We start from the raw sequence: 16,659 nt of genomic DNA, 5'->3' as shown, positions 1-16,659 counted from the left end.
TTGTGCGGAATGTGGCAACTGCCTCGGGTGGCAGCTGCTGGGAGAGCAAATTTATATTCATTGCCGCCCCACCTGCTTTTGCATCTGGCCCTGCCCACCACTCGTATGTGGCCCTCAAAAGGCTGAAGAATAATGGAATGTGGCCCTCCAGATGAAAAAGGTTCCCCACTCCTAGGCATAGTATATACTGTTCTAGGACACACATCTGTGAAATGCCAAGGACAGGAACAGGTCATGTTGATAAGCAGGGACAACCTGCAGCGTAGATAAGGGCCAAAAACCAACTCTATAGCCATTTCTGCTGCCCTTTCACAAAGCCAGCAGCAAAACCCTTTTTCCTCAAGAATAATTCTGCATATGATGATTGACTCTTTATGTTGGTCATCCATTTGCATTGATTTCTTGTAATCACTTTGGGCAGTGGTGATTCTGTTCCCTTCCTTGAGCACGGCACGGAGGGAAATCAAATCTAATCAACAGATAACTTCACAAGGTATACAGAGTGCAACCCCCGCGCCTGGGATTTCATTCTCTTCCCATGGATTTCTCTGTCATAATTACTGCTGCACTGAGTGCGAGAAAATATGGGTAAGGGAAAGCCATTGCTTAATAAAAACAAGTGTTTGTAGAGAAAGCATTATCAGATGCTAGGAAGTTGTCTCTTTAAACGGATGTTTCTGAATGGGTTTACAACGCCAGTAGCTGGAAAAAGAGGGCAGGGGAAGAGTTCCTCCCTCACGCAACAAGCTGATGCCTGTTGATAAAATATCGGTCCTAATCTTCATGCCATTTTGATAATTCACCGTGTGCGCTGCACACACAATCCAGCTACCTTGCAGGCTGCGGAAGGATTCTAAGCACATCGCTCAGTCTGACAGAGCAACTATTCCAGACAATTGGCTCCCCATGGGTCAAGACAGTGATGCTCGATCAGGATTCAAACGGGTCATAAAGCCTTCATGGATCTCGCTCAAGTGGGTGGTGATGTCTCCCTGGGGCAAGCTCATCATTTTCAGCTACAGTCAAGCACTTGTCATTACAGACAAAGTTCCCCCGTCAGCCGTCGTAAGGCACGTTTTAATCGGCTCCTTAGCGAGGACAGCAAATCTTATCAGCACTTACGAAATCCAAATATTATGTCACTCAGGCTAGGCAATTAATGTAAGGACCTTCTCGAACCGCTCCCTGGCAATTAACCCATGTCATTCCCTTTTCCGCTCCACACTGAAGATTATTCCGTGTCTCATTTCTACACATAAGGTTGGTCTGCGCAGACCTGGTGCCCCCATGACAATTGTCACTGGGCACAAGAAAATAACATAGCCGTTCAAGCTAAGCAACGTGCCCCCTGGGTATAAGTGTGCAGAGGAAGGCAACCAAGATGTTTCCGGGTCTAGAAGCCGAGCCTTATAAGGCTTAACCTGGAAAAGAGGAGACTGAGAGGGGATATGCTAGCCATCTTCAAATATCTAAAGGGCTGTCACATGGGAAATGGAGCAAGTTTGTTTACTCCTCCTCTGGAGAGCAAGACTCGAACCAATGGCTTCAAGTTACATGAAAGGAGATTCCGACTAAACATACGGGAAAAACCTTTCTGGCAGTAAGAGCTGTTCATTAGTGGAATGGTCTCCCTCAGAAGGTTGTGAACTCTCCTTCCTTGGGGGATTTTAAGCAGATGGATGGCCACCTGTTATGGATGCTTTAGCTGAGATTCCTGCATTGCAGGGGGTTGGACTAGATAACTCTTGGGGTCCCTTGCAACTCTGCAATTCTATGATTCTAAGTTGAGATGCTGCTTTATTTGTGGCCAGAATGCAGAACTAAAAAAAAACCTCCAGGAAACAATATTACATTATTCCTGATTGTGCAAGGTAGACATTTCTGCAATATTCTTTTCTTGGGATATCTATAAAACTAGTTTGATATCATCACATGTTGTCTGCACTTCAGAGAAGAAGAACAATGGAGAACAAGGGTGCATAAAAAAATGCACCAGACAATGTCCACATTTACAGCCAACCATTTTGGGAAATTGGTCAGTCATATGCCATTAAAACTGTTCATTTGGTTGCAAACTCTGTTCCAACTGTAGTCAACCAACTACCCAACTGGGAAGTCTACAAGCAGGGTATAGTTTTAATATATATTTTATTTATATTTTATGTAAACTGCTTAGAGGGTTTGATGTTTAAGTGGCATATAAATCTTGTTAAATAAATAAAAGTAAATGATGGAGGAAGCCATCAACAGCATCAAGCAATTATAGATACACTGGTTTTGAGTAAGGGGGCCCTGTTCTTAGCTTAATAATCAAGGACAGGCCTGTCCTCTGTCAGCCTTTCCAAATAAAAAATAAACTATTTAAACTTTATCCAAGCTCTTCCTCCCTTTTTTGGTTCTTTCTTTTTTCTTATTTTACTTCAATTTACTATAATAATCTAAATAAAATTATAAATATAAAAAGTTCTATCAAAGCTAGTGGTCAGTATTATATATTCTAGCAGTGGTTTACTGTATTAAGAAATACCATATTTTTCCGTGTATAAGACTAGGTTTTTCCCCTTAAAAATGATGTCCAAAATTTGGGGGCGTCTTATATATGGGGCCATCTCCCCCCTATTTTCTTAAATCAGAGTCCCCCAAAATAGGGGGCATCTTATACATGGGAGCATCTTATAGGTGGGAAAATACAGCACTTGCCTTTACCTCTCTGTAACTAGGAAGTTCCAATGCTCACAGAAAAATGGCTTTACAGTAAATAACAAAAAGCCTTTGGTTTTGATTAACAAAATGTATACAAGCACCACTCTGGTCACGACAAGGGTTCAGGTTAGGATATAGTCAAAATATCCATATATTATGGAAATACATAATGGTCTTGCTTGTTACAGACATCATGGCTGCATATCTCTCTCTCTCTCTCTCTCTCTCTCTCTCTCACACACACACACATTTAAAAACACACACAACAACAACAACCTCACTGACATTTCAAAACCTAACAGCAGAGTTAAACCAAACTGGAAGAAAAAATACGTTTTATGCTCCTGCTATGAAATAATCAAGGAAAAGTACAAATATGAACACACAACAGGCCAAAAAGAATGAAAGGCTACATTTCAATAATAAGGTTTCAGAAGTCAAAATACTTTCTCCTTTCATAGTGCGCTGCGCTTATACAGTGCAGGAGAAATGAAATCTCGGGTTCATCAGCACGTGTTATGGTTGTTGAATGCAATCTTTGTGATGTATTTCTACAGCAAGACTCCAATCTATACATCTTGCTAAACTAAACTGAGAAGCCAGTCGCTCCCCACCTTCATTTGTTTCTGAGCCTAATGACGAAATGAAACAAATTATAAACCCATTTAAAGGGGAAAGGTGGTGAAACAATTATAAGGAAAACTATTGTGCAATTTATAAGGTGGCTATATTACACAGCACAGCAGGTGTGGTCCCGCGGATACACAATCAAATCCAAATTTTTGAAGAAGATTAACCCAATAACTACCCTCCTCAGAAGGCTTTAAATGTGGTTCTGAAAGGGATTCAAGAGATTCATTACACAACCAGAGGAGAAATTCATTTGGTCTGCATTTCTATGAGAGACCAAGATAACGTACAAAGCTGTCTTATCCTGAGTCCGACCATTGGTCCACCTCCATGGTTTCAGACTGGGTTCTCTCCCAGTTTTAGCTGGAGATGCTGGGGCTTGAACCTAGGAACTTCTGCATGCAAAGCATATGCTCCACCACTGAGTCATGGTCTTTCACACTGCCCAAGTGAATCTGCAAACCGAAATGCAGCTAATCCTTTAATATTTGCACCTTTCAGAATTTTGTGGTAAAGTTTTCCAAAGAAGAAGAAGAGGAGTTTGGATTTGATATCCTGCTTTATCACTACCCTAAGGATTCTCAAAGCGGCTAACAATCTCCTTTCCCTTCCTCCCCCACAACAAACACTCTGTGAGGTGAGTGGGGCTGAGAGACTTCAAAGAAGTGTGACTAGCCCAAGGTCACCCAGCAGCTGCATGTGGAGGAGCAGGGAGGCGAACCCGGTTCACCAGATTACGAGTCCACCGCTCTTCACCACTACACCACGTTGGCTCTCATTGGCTCAAACCAGCCAAATGCGTACAAAAATGTCATAGTATGGAAAAGTGCACATGAAAACATGTACATCAGTAGGGTTGCCGCCGTACGTCCAGGATTTGGCTGCCGGAAACAGAGCCCAGGCAGAAAACACTTAAATGTCTGGGAAAATCTGGACGCATGGCAACAAAAGTTGGAAGTGTAGATTTTGGCGAATTTCCTTAAAAATAGCTCAACATCTTATTTATATAACTTTTGTGTCCAGATTTTGAAATATGTACAATGTACAAAACGCATCGTATTAGAGAAAACCAGGGATATTTTTTTTAGCTGGAACTCAGCTCTCTGATAGGCGCCATTGCCATGGTAAGAGAACGACGGGCGTTCGTGGTGAGTTCTTCCACCTCTTTTTCTAGAAAAATTGCACTGGAGAAAACCGTATGTGCGCGCGCGTGCACACACACACATATTAGTGTCGGTCTGCTTTTGCCCTGTCTTCAATATTCATAGAGCATCAAACACATTTTAGAGCTCAAGCTCAGCGTGGGGCCCAGGTGGCAGAATAAGATCCACACAGCCAAATTCCTGGATAAAGAGATGTATCTTGACCAATTGTCGAAAAGCATCTAGCGATGGCACAAGATGCACCTCAGAGGGGACTGGCTTTGCCATTGTCATAGTGATATGACATCATCAGGAGATGGCAGCAATGACATCCTTGTGACATCAGCTGCCACAGTGTATGGCTGCCAACCTCAGTCCGAAAGCAAAGTGAGTTTGGAAAGTGGAAGGAAGTGGGGCGGCGAAGAGGCACACCATTTTACTCTAGGATCTGCTGCCTCAATATGTGCTGCCACCCACCAACTTGCTATTTATAATGGCTATATGCAGGCTCAAAGATCAAAAGCCGTATGCCTTTGAATGCCCATTGCTGGGGAGCAACCTTGCTCTCATGTCCCACTTGTGGACTTCCCAAAGGCATATACATGGTTGCCTACGGTGAGAAGCAGGATGCTGAACTAGATGGGCCCTCTTGGCAGGGCCTATTCAAACTCAGGAATTCCACCTGTGGAATTCCACCAGTGTGGTGTAGTGGTTAAGAGCGGTAGATTCGTAAACTGGTGAACCGGGTTCACTTCCCCGCTCCTCCACATGCAGCTGCTGGGTGACCTTGGGCTAGTCACACTTCTCTGAAGTCTCTCAGCCTCACTCACCTCACAGAGTGTTTGTTGTGGGGGAGGAAGGGAAAGGAGATTGTTAGCCGCTTTGAGACTCCTTTGGGTAGTGATAAAGCGGGATATCAAATCCAGTAACAAGTAGCAAGAAGACCTCACTGGGATTGCAATGCAGAAGAGCGAAACATGTTTTTTAGATGCCACAAATGGCACACTTAGTCCAGAATGTTTGCTAACATACTGTGAGAGATCTCCTTTATATATATTTTTCCTTACCATGTGGACCCTAGAATAGAAATGCTAGATTTCTGAAATGCCTCCTGACATATTGTCTGGGAGATGAGGGTGTTAAGCACCAAGAAGGTGACTGGAAGTAACATGGCAAGCAGTCTGCTAGATGTGGTGCAGCTCTGAATAGTTGAAGGCACTATGCCTCTGAACACCACTTGCTGGGAATTTCAAGTAGGGAGAACATAGTTGCACTTAGGCCTACTTACATGCTCCCCATAGCCATCTGTTTGGCCACTGTGAGAACAGAGCATTGCACTGATCCAGCAGAGCTCGTTCTTACATTCTTAATTAGGATGTGAGAAGCATTCGTATGATTAAGATCCAGAAAGTGGGGGTGGGAGGGAGTCTGGAGTGGGGGGAATTGCCAGCTTTAGTTCATAATTAATTATAAATTATGATAGCCCACTTGGATCCAAACTTCAAAAGACAAGATTCGAATCAATTTTATTTTTATTTAATTGCTTACATTAATTTCCCGATTCAACACACAACCACCTTGGGTGGTAGGTTCAATCGTAACGAGACAAAGGTCATTCCATGGCTGAATGAGGGTTTGGACCAGTCTAAAGATTTGAGCCAGTTGCCCCGGAAACTTGTTGAAGGATGAGGTATAAATCCTAGTAAATCCACTCCACAACAATGGATCGTTTTCCTCAAGTCCTGACACTAGAGATCTTGCTTTCCTATCCTACCAGGCAGAGGGCCTTTTCGGTAGTGGCACCCACCCTGTGGAACGCCCTCCCACCAGATGTCAAAGAGAAAAATAACTACCAAACATTTAGAAGACATCTGAAGGCAGCCCTGTTTAGGGAAGCTTTTAGTGTTTAAATGGGTTATTGTATTTTAGTGTTTTGTTGAAAGCCGCCCAGAGTGGCTGGGGAAACCCAGCCAGATGGGCGGGGTATAAGTAATAAATTATTATTATTATTATTATTATTATTATTATTACCCATCAACTTTTATTCTGGAAGCCTGTGCCCCATCCAGCTCAACATGCACATGTGGCACGGCTGGGTTAACAGGCCTCCAGAAGGAGCTAAAAGCTACTGGAGTGATTTTAAAAGCAACTGTGACTTGGCAGTGTCAAGCTCTGATTCAAGCATGTCTTCTCGATGAGACCCGCATGACTACATCTATAAGCTAGGAATGTGGGTAATATCAGACTGTGTGTGAGATGGTTCGCCCTGTGTCCAAAGTAGCTGAAATAACTGGCACGGCAAGCTCCCAGAAGAAAATGTTCTCAGGGTTAAAGTTTGCAGTGGGGAGAAATTTCATTGGAAGGGAAAGACAAATCACCACTGAGGGTTAAAGGACCATAGTTAAGATGAAATTGGAGGAAAGGTATATTTTAAAAGGATTTGTTATGGCTACTTTTTGCGTCTCGCAATAACCACAGCAAAGTTATTGATACCTGTTAGTCAACAGTCAATTTAAAAAAAGTGTTTCTTTATACATATACGTGAAGGAGCGTCTCCACCCCCATTGTTCAGCCCAGACACTGAGATCCAGCGCCGAGGGCCTTCTGGCGGTTCCCTCATCGCAAGAAGTGAGGTTACAGGGAACCAGACAGAGGGCCTTCTCGGTAGTGGCGCCCACCCTGTGGAACACCCTCCCTTCAGATGTGAAGGAAATAAGCAGCTATCCTATCTTTAAAAGACATCTGAAGGCAGCCCTGTTCAGAGAAGTTTTTAATATTTAATGCTGTATTGTTTTTAACACTCGATTGGGAGCCTCCCAGAGTGGCTGGGGAAACTCAGCCAGATGGGCGGGGTATAAATTATTATTATTATTATTATTATTATTATTATTATTATTATTATTATTATTATTCATACATAGGGCCACTTAATTCTTTACAGCAGGGATGGGGAGCCTATGTTCCTCCAGATGTCACTGAACATCTGTAGCTTCAGCCAGCATGACCAATGGGGGTGATGGGTGATGTAGTCCAAGAAGGTTGGCAGGCCACAGGTTCCTCATCCCTGGTGAAGAACTTCATTACAAGTATCATAACAACATAGGAAGAGCCCTGCTGAATCAGGCCAATGGTCCATCTCCAGCCCAGCATCCTGTTTGCACAATGGCCAATCAGATGCCCTTGGGCAACATCAGGCAACCAATCAGGTGGATGTAGTGCCAGTGAGTTGTCCCAAAATACATTTGCTCCAATGGTATGATTGCATGTCTGCAAATTGGGAGCGGCTTGCAGAAGCAAAGAAGGTCCACACCCTTCCCTATTTTTTCTTTTTGTTTTACCGATCCTCTTTCATTACGTATGTTCAGTTACACAAGGAGTGTGCAGGTTGTTTGGTTTAAAAATATTTTGTACATTGTGCTTTTTAAAAAAAGTGGTAAACTGCTAATTCAAGGACTGTCAGAGGAAGAATACGGCAACTGCGCAGAACATACCCTGACAGACCTGACAGAAAACATGAAAAATGTGTGCTTTCTATCATAATGATTATTTTTCAGATAACACCAGCTGTGCGCCTATTAAACCAAGCGACTGCTTCCCCACACAACACCGAGTACCAGCATTCAATCATGAAAGAAATATAATTCTCCACGGGTTTTCCCCACATGCTTTAAATCAGCGGCAATCTGTGCGTTCCTATCCACCCTGGAAACGCCGAGGCAAAAACCCTGGATCTGTGTCCCAGCTTGGAAACCCACTTGTTATCTTTATTGACACAGAGTAGTAGCGGAGTGCGTGGAGAAGTGGTTAAAGGAATGTTTTACATCAGAGTTAACTCTGATAAACTGCTCCCTCTCGCTGTAAGACATTTCCTTCAACTGCTCTTAAGAGAGCCCTTAGAGTTCCTGCTGGGAGCTCCCCCAAGCCTCCTCGACTCTTTCAGCTGTCACAAGAACAAAACAAACAAACCCTGAAACTCTTGCCGACAGACAGACAGATGGCTGTGTGATACCTCCAGCACCGGAAGCAAGATGATTCTAAATATTAATTGCAGGCAAACACAAGCAAGCGCAGGTGCGGTTGCACTCAGGTCCTGCTTGTGGGTGGACAACGAGAACAGGATGTTGGAGAAAGATGATCCAGCAGGATTCCTCTTAAGTTCTCAGAAATGGCACCAGCATTGCAAAACAGGCTGGAACAGTTAAGGAAAGCTGTTCATAACTCCTCTGAGGTATTGCAAAGGTATAGTAGATTTCCCCCAAGCTTTTAGACTGCTGCTGCACTCAGGTCCTGTTTGCCGGCTTCCCATAGGCATCTGCTTGGCCACTCTGATAACAGATGGGCCACCACTTTGACGCAGCAGGCTCTTCTTATGATTTAGATTCGGCTTAAGAAAGAAAATTCCCCTTTTCAAACCTGAAAGGGCTCATCACAGGCTTCTTTGTTAAAACTGAAGTGAGCCTGGTTACAATAGAGATATCTGATGCAATTTCTCATGGCCGCAGCACTCTGAAAAGAGGCAGAGTTCTGCCTGGGATGCGATTGACTCTCAGTATTTGATAGGTGCAACATTAGGTCAATCACAAAAGAGTGTGCAAGCTTCCAGACTGAATCTTGTTTTGGAGCTGCCCATTGCTGGCACGAGGCCCCTGGATCATTTGCCAAGATGAGATGTGGCCCTCAGGCTAAAAGGTTTCCCAAGTACTAGATCTAAACAGATCTACTACGAAACTAATCCAGGAGGGCCCCCAGAAGCAACTTTATTCGTGCATGTATATAACATTTCTCTAATTTTCATCACCTGCCAATAACCTGAAAACTATAAGGCAAAGGAATATTTATTCACACCAAAGACATTGACATGTGAGATAAAGCAGTAGACCAATTTTAATCAAAATATGAGATGTAGTAGTTATTTTATTTTATTTTTTTAACTGTCATCTGTCATGGAACAACCCCACTGAAGAAGATAACAGTGGTTTCCTGGATCTCGTTGCTGGCTGCAAAGGGGTCCCCATAACAGTTCAAGCTTCAGTGTCCCCAAAATCAGGCCAGATGCGGATTGAGTTTCCAGCATGCACTCACCCTGGCATATTCCCCACCTCATGACTGGCTGGATCAGGAAGAGTTGTCATCTGGTCTGGTCCTCTCTCTTTAAAAAACAAGTGAAAGTCAAGAAGGTCTTCACAATGTCACTAAAGACACTTAATTCTAATTTAACTTGCCATATTAAGGCCATCTTCTTGGTCTCAGACCAGAACAACTACCAACCAGATCTGTTGAATCCTGGTCAAATCACACAACTTAGCGGAAGATTTAGCATCACATGCTCCACAATTCACTTAAAACTCCCCCCCCCCCGCCGCCACTTAACTCAAGTTAAAAGAAAAGGCCTGACAGTGTGAAGAAAATCACAGCAGCTGAGATAACAGGGAAAGGATAGCTATTCCTAAGCAGCTGTGAATCAAAACATGAATGACAAATGAACTGTGCCAGGCTACAGAGCAAGAATGCATGCAGAGGGCTCCTTAGAACTTAGCTTTCATCTACTGTCTAATATCCCCAGGAAGGTCAGAGATCTCCATCTTTGTTATTCATTACAGTTCTTCTCTTTATTAAAAGTGCTACAATCTTTGGGATTTCTAAGAAATCTGCCTTTTCACAACTGTGCCTTTTGTTTCTTCTTGAAACAAAGAATCATACAGCACTGGTCAAACAGATGGGTTTTGAGCTCCTTTGGGATAGTTTTAAACACAAATATTTCAATTTACACACTGACACAGGTGCTCTTCCTTTTTTATTTAATTACTTTGCACTTTGCCATAGGTCACATGAGCTTGCAAGCACATCACTTAAAAGGCTACTCTTTTCTGTAGATCGTGGAGAAGTTGTCATTGAAAACTTTGAATAAAATAAAAATAGCATAATAATAATAAATGATGGTGAGGAGCACAGAATTACATGGAATCATGGGGCTTAGTATTGGCAATTGAGAAAAACTGTTAACAAATCATTGTGTTTATGCACTACTGAGTAAGGTTTTGTAACACTTTATGTTCTCCATCACCACTATTGCATCATTGTTTGGTACATCCAGAGAAAGGTGTGAGACAGCAAAGCCAAATAGCTACCCAGGTTTTCTGCTGCATGTCCTGTTCTATGGGATGCCCAATGCCAAGGATAGTGATGGCTCAAGCAAGGTCAGCAAGCCCAGGCAGGTAGGAAATTGAGGCAAGACGGGGTCAGAACCTTGGAGAGGTGTGGGTTTCAGGACCACAGTTAGTGATCCTGCAGCTGGTGTGAAACATGCAAGTTGAGCTCTGTGGGTGTAAGGCAAGACAAGGTTCAGACATGATACAAGGCAGGACAAGGCAGAGTTCAGGCTAGGGGCTAAGGGTTTGCTATAGGGATCATAGAGTTCTGAAGTTGCTCCAGCAAGGAACAAGCTGAAACCGAGCCCTTAATTATTAACACCACCTATGTTGCTCCACTTAAAGGACCCAGCTTTCTTCAATGACCTCCTACACTGACAGAGCAAAGGGAGCCTCTGGTCTGACTGAGTCTCCTGCAGTGGAGTCCTTCAAGGCAGAAGTTGGTAGTGCCACATCCTTGGGAGGGCAGAAGTCTGAGCCCCACAGGTTTACTTCAAGGCACTTCTGGGGCTGTCTTCCCCTTTGGCTTCAAAGTCCTCTCCTTCCTCCTTCCTGAAGATGAGGAACCCAACTCCAAAAGCAAGTTGACTCATCAGTGTCCTGAAGCAGCTGGCAGATCTCAATGTTTCATTTGGCCAGTTAATGTACCAACACCATTTTCTGAAATCTCTGCCTTCTTCTAGGCCTCAGGAATGCAAGCTATGAGGATTTCTCCTCAGGACTCACCTGAGGATGGCTCACCAGACTCAACCAGTATCTGGTGGTAGAAATATCTCCTCAGGGTTCAGGTTTTGATACCTGCAGCTCCACATGGGAAGGACCAGGGTGTCCATCCATCTCCTGTTTGAGGATGTTGTCCTTTGAGGACTCTGCCACTAAAGAATACTGGTTTGTGGCTATGACACCACCAAGTCTGGGTCTCATGCATGGGTGCAAGATGCATATATCCTCCACAATGACATGCATGATTGTTATTGGGGCATCTTGTATATTTCCCCCATTCAAGTGTGATTTGAAATTGTGGGGAGAGGAAACACAACGCAGCCATTCTTCCTCATTTGCCACTTCTGTCAAAGTGGCTTTCATGATTTATTATTTTTTAAGCAACAGCAATAATGAACAAAGTGGTTCTTTTGCTGCATTTGTACAGCTGTCCATGTTTAACACAGTGAACTGCCCTGTCATAAGGCTTTGATGGAATCAAAATCAAAACTGCTCTGTGTGCTTCTTGGCTGCAGTCCGAACAGATTGGTAGAGCAATAGATCATGTTTTACAGGGCTGATTCACCAACGCCTCTCCCTCTAAGCATCCTCTGCTCAAAAACATTTTGGCTACGTACCCTTCAAATTAGAGGCAGCACCTGAAATATGTATGTGTGATTTCAATTTCTCTCCCTATAATATCTTTCCAACAAAAGTCAAGCTGTTCTGGTGGTCTGCACAGGCCTTTCCCACCAATTCTAATACGGATAATGCCGACTCCAATAATTCCCCCACCCCCAATGGACCAGTAAAACAATAGATGTGATTTGCAACATTGAAGGGCCATGCAATTTCATGCTCTTCAAGTGTTCTGTGATAGCAAATGAATCCAGTCCCAGCAAAGATTTATATGAAGGTGGGGGAGAGAAGCATCTTCCGTACTTCCAACTGTTTGAGGATAATTGGAAATGCGACATGCATGCTTTTAGCAAGCCACTTTTTATGACATACTGCATCACTCCATATTATTGCGCAACATAAAAGTGTGACATAATTTGACATGACAGCTCAGATTTACTGGACAACAGTCCCCATTCCACTTGCAAACTGGATAAGTACAAAAGAGGCCAACAAAAGCTGGCCAGCAGGAACACAGCAGACGGGAAAATGTCTGCTGTCTGCCAACTTTAAATTGCTGTTGAGTAATTTAGCGTATCTCTAGAATAATCCTTTAAAAGAGTAATTAATCATCATTTAGAGAGGGTCTTCAGTGAAGTGTGTTTACTGTCTTTGATTCATGCCTGGCAGGTTTTAATGAACCAGCAACACCTCTGTATTGTTCTACCCTTTATTGTCATAATTTCATGTAAACTAGCAGAGTTACGGGTTCAGAACTCTAGCTTGTGGTAAGGATATGATAGAAGTCTTACATTCCTCATTACAATTCAATCACTACGGCAAAATCAGTTGCGTCCTTCTTGTGGAATGAACACCCCAAACACTTAAATGAATGGCCATTTGGGAAATGTGTCATTCTGACATCTCTTAAATCAGAGTGCCATGAGTGTCACCCCCTCTGGTCACTTCTCCCCATTCCCCCCCCTCAGTTCACACATACAGAGAGAGACAAGGGGTGATGGGGAGAGAGGAAGTGTGTGCACCCACACTTCATTTTTTCCAGGCTTTGGTTGAAAGTCCGGGTGAGTAGAATTAATCTGAACCCTGAAAAATATATTGTTCTGAATGAAGACATAGGAAAGAGCAGGCATAGGCAAACTCCAGCCCTCCAGATGTTTGGGACTACAATTCCCATCATCCCTGACCACTGGTCCTGTTATCTAGGGGTGATGGGAACTGTAGTCCCAAACATCTGGAGGGCTGGAGTTTGCCTATGCCTGGGAAAGAGAATCATCTTCCAACATCGTCCTTCAGCTCCATGTCCTTTTCAAGGGAGACAGAGGCAGCCTACCCTCACCACCTCATCCCTAGTACTAAATTATTTGGGGGGGGGCAAGTATCATCCCCCACAATGATTCTTTGGAGGACTCTGGCCCTTTTGGGATTCCCAGCTTGCTGGACTCAATACCCTCTTGGATGGGCAGAACAAACCATCTCCAGTACGTTGCTCTCTGTCCTTTCTGATCAAGTTTCTTTTCAGAGATAACTGTGCCTCGCTGGTTAGCTCCATTCCACCAGGTTTCTGTTATTCCCACTATATTAATGCTGTCCTCTAAGACCAATTGAATTATGGTGCTGGAGGAGACTCTTGAGAGTCCCATGGACTGCAAGAAGATCAAACCTATCCATTCTGAAGGAAATCAGCCCTGAGTGCTCACTGGAAGGACAGATCCTGAAGCTGAGGCTCCAGTACTTTGGCCACCTCATGAGAAGAGAAGACTCCCTGGAAAAGACCCTGATGTTGGGAAAGATGGAGGGCACAAGGAGAAGGGGACGACAGAGGACAAGATGGCTGGACAGTGTTCTCGAAGCTACCAGCATGAGTTTGACCAAACTACAAGAGGCAGTGGAAGACAGGAGTGCCTGGCGTGCTCTGGTCCATGGGGTCACGAAGAGTCAGACACAACTAAACGACTAAACAACAACAAGACCAAGGGGTTTCCAGAATTAGTGTAGAAACACTTGTATACAGTTTCCCTCAAGTGCCTTTGGCACTTGCGTTTTAACCTGCGCTGCTCTGCCCTCGATGAATTGCTATCTTGTGCCTCTGCACTCTCCATGCCAAGTTCTCCACCTCCCACATTTACATTTTCATAGATTTTGTCATCTCCATTCCAGTGACGAGATTTGTTCCAAACCGGACCCTCCTCAGCACCCGCCAGCTTCTCCCCACAATGACTTTAAAAAGCAGTTGCATGCATCTATCCTACACAATAGGATCAGTGCAAAAATGGCCTTTTCCTTTACTCCTCAAACCTATATGCCTGACATCCTTGGCTGCATCCATGAGCCTTTTTTGAAAAGGCAGAGAGTGCACAGAAACCACTTCACCCAGAGGTACAGAGGTAGTCAGGTACAGCTAATTGATATTTCTAGGAAACTGTGAAATCTTTATGATAGGCGAACAGCTTTTGCTCCCTACTGACAACAGTCTATTCATTCTTCCCTTGCTAAGTCAGAGTGACACTAAACGTAAAGCAAACACAGAATGAACATCTCTGTTAAAACAGAGAGAGGGAGAACAAAAAAGGCATTCAATCAAAGCAGATCATAAATCTCTTTGTGCATTTCATCATGGCAGGGCATTTAGAAAATGGGATAATTTTGTTGCATCTTCCTAAAGTGCATGGAAATGGCACACACACACAAAAAAAGAGTATTCATGCTCCTTGACAGCACTGCATTTTTCTTTCCTCAAATGACTTCTCTCCAGGCAACTGCAACCAGCATAACTTTGTGAGAGGAAGTAAAAAATAGGAAGGATGGTCTTTTTGTTTTGTTTTTTATTTTAAAAAGACCGTTAGTCCTCTGATTTATTTATTAAATTTATATACCACTCTTCGTCCGAGGGTCACAGGGTGGTTTACAATATAAAAATACAAAAATACATAACATAATAATGAGCAAAAAAAGTTAACTCTCTCCACCCCACCCCAGTTTAAAAGGCCAAAGATTGTATAATTAGCCAAAGGCCTGGGAGAAGAGGGATGTTTTTGCCTAGTAGCATCTAAAGATATGTAATGAAGGTGTCAGGCGAGTCATCACAAACAGGTAGCCACTTCATGTTATGTACTGAAGTTCTCACCCTGGGCCAGCAGGGGGATACTGTAGATAGTTCAGGTCCACATATGCAAATAAGGGATCGAAAGTGACGTTCAGTGATTGGATAGTTACAGAAAGTTGTTACAATTACGTTGTTCTGGAGCTCTATATAAGCAGGCTGGCTGAACCCTTCAGTTCAGTTCTGTTCTGGCCTGTGAATAAAAAAGCTGTTTGAAGAATTGCTGTGTCGTCTGATACCTTCACCCACAACTTAACACTTCAGAAAAGGTCTGTTCTTGTGTTGCCACCCTCTGGACTTCTTGTGGAGGAGCCCCACAAAGAAAAGCCCCAGATGATCTTTGCAGGGCCTAGGTCGGTTTGTATGGGGTGAGGTGGTCCTTGAAGTATTGCGGTCCTGAGCCATTTAAGGCTTTACAGGTCAAAGCCAGCACTTTAAATTGGGCCCAGAAACTAATTAGTAACCAGTGCAGTCAGGCCAGGGTTGGCATTGTATGATCAAATTTTATTGCCTGGTGATCAAATGGGCCAGTGAATTTTGCACCAGCCAAAGTTTCTGAACCGTCTTCAGAGGCAGCCCCACATATAACGTGTTGTAGTAATCTAACTTTGGTTACCAGAGCATAGACAACAAAAGTTAGGCTGTCCCTGTCTAAATAGGGGTAAAGTTGGGCCACCAGTCAAAGCTGATGGAAGACACTCCATGTCACCATGGCCACTTCAAGTACCCTCAAGCTGTGTGCCCGATCCTTCAGACACAGTGAAGATAAACATCTTAACAACCACCAGCTAAACCTACCAGACAAGAGAACTACAGAATTGCAATTTTCTTGCTGAGATTGACAACAATTTCTTCTATAGCCTCTTCTTTGTTCTGCTTCATTAGCATCACTTTTTTTATTTAGAAAAGAGAAATATACCCTCACTTCTTTCTAAATAGCTCAAGCACGAACATCATGGTGTTTCTGTAGGTACTGTTCAACACAGATGTCATATCTGTGCCTGATCATTAACTATAGCTGCAGATTATAGAAATATATATATTCCCCTCCACTTATTAGGCAAAGCTTTAAAAATATAGGGAAACAAACTGAGATGCTCTAAAGCACTCAAGGAAATGTCTTATTTGCAGATATGTTGTCAGATCCTCATTCATACAGATTTATAAAAACAATAATCTAGTCAATGAAATAAAATCTCCCACCATTCAAATGCTGCCTGAGTAAGGACATCACGGATATAATAGCCTCCTCATCACTGAAGTTCCTACCACTGGCCTCTGATTATCCTCACAGTCCAAAGTTACTGAAGCTTAGAAATATTGTAGCCAATTTAATTAACAAGAAGGATGGGGCTGGATGTTGTGCGATTAAACATGGCAAATCAGCTTCAAAGATATTTGGGTCACATTATCTTTATATTAGGGGTATAGCAATAATTAGGATTGCATGCAAATTTTAAATGGAAAAATGTTAGGCTTCTTTTTAATAGGGGATGTCTGTCTATCTCACACCAGATTTTCAAATTAAGGAGCTTTTCAGTTCTTTGGTGAGTGTTTTGTTTTTTGGTATGTCCTTTGAAAGTGAAGCATTTAT

General features: G+C 43.2%; 1 protein-coding gene and 1 long non-coding RNA gene across 6 annotated transcripts in view; both read right to left on the bottom strand.

The window, feature by feature from the left end:
* The window catches only part of FHIT (fragile histidine triad diadenosine triphosphatase), a 1,036,588-nt gene that overhangs the window by 478,069 nt on the left and 541,860 nt on the right, over positions 1 to 16,659 (bottom strand). The window lies entirely within an intron of this gene.
* Positions 9,388 to 16,659, bottom strand: part of LOC308471726 — a 28,143-nt gene continuing 20,871 nt past the window's right edge. Inside the window, exon 3 of the long non-coding RNA XR_013983125.1 lies at positions 9,388 to 9,624. This is a non-coding gene — a long non-coding RNA (uncharacterized lncRNA). The remainder of the gene's footprint in view (positions 9,625 to 16,659) is intronic.

The sequence above is a fragment of the Podarcis pityusensis genome (genome assembly GCF_964106645.2).
Source record: "Podarcis pityusensis genome assembly, chromosome: 2".
Taxonomy (NCBI): domain Eukaryota; kingdom Metazoa; phylum Chordata; class Lepidosauria; order Squamata; family Lacertidae; genus Podarcis; species Podarcis pityusensis.
This window is presented reverse-complemented; position numbering and strand designations above follow the sequence as displayed.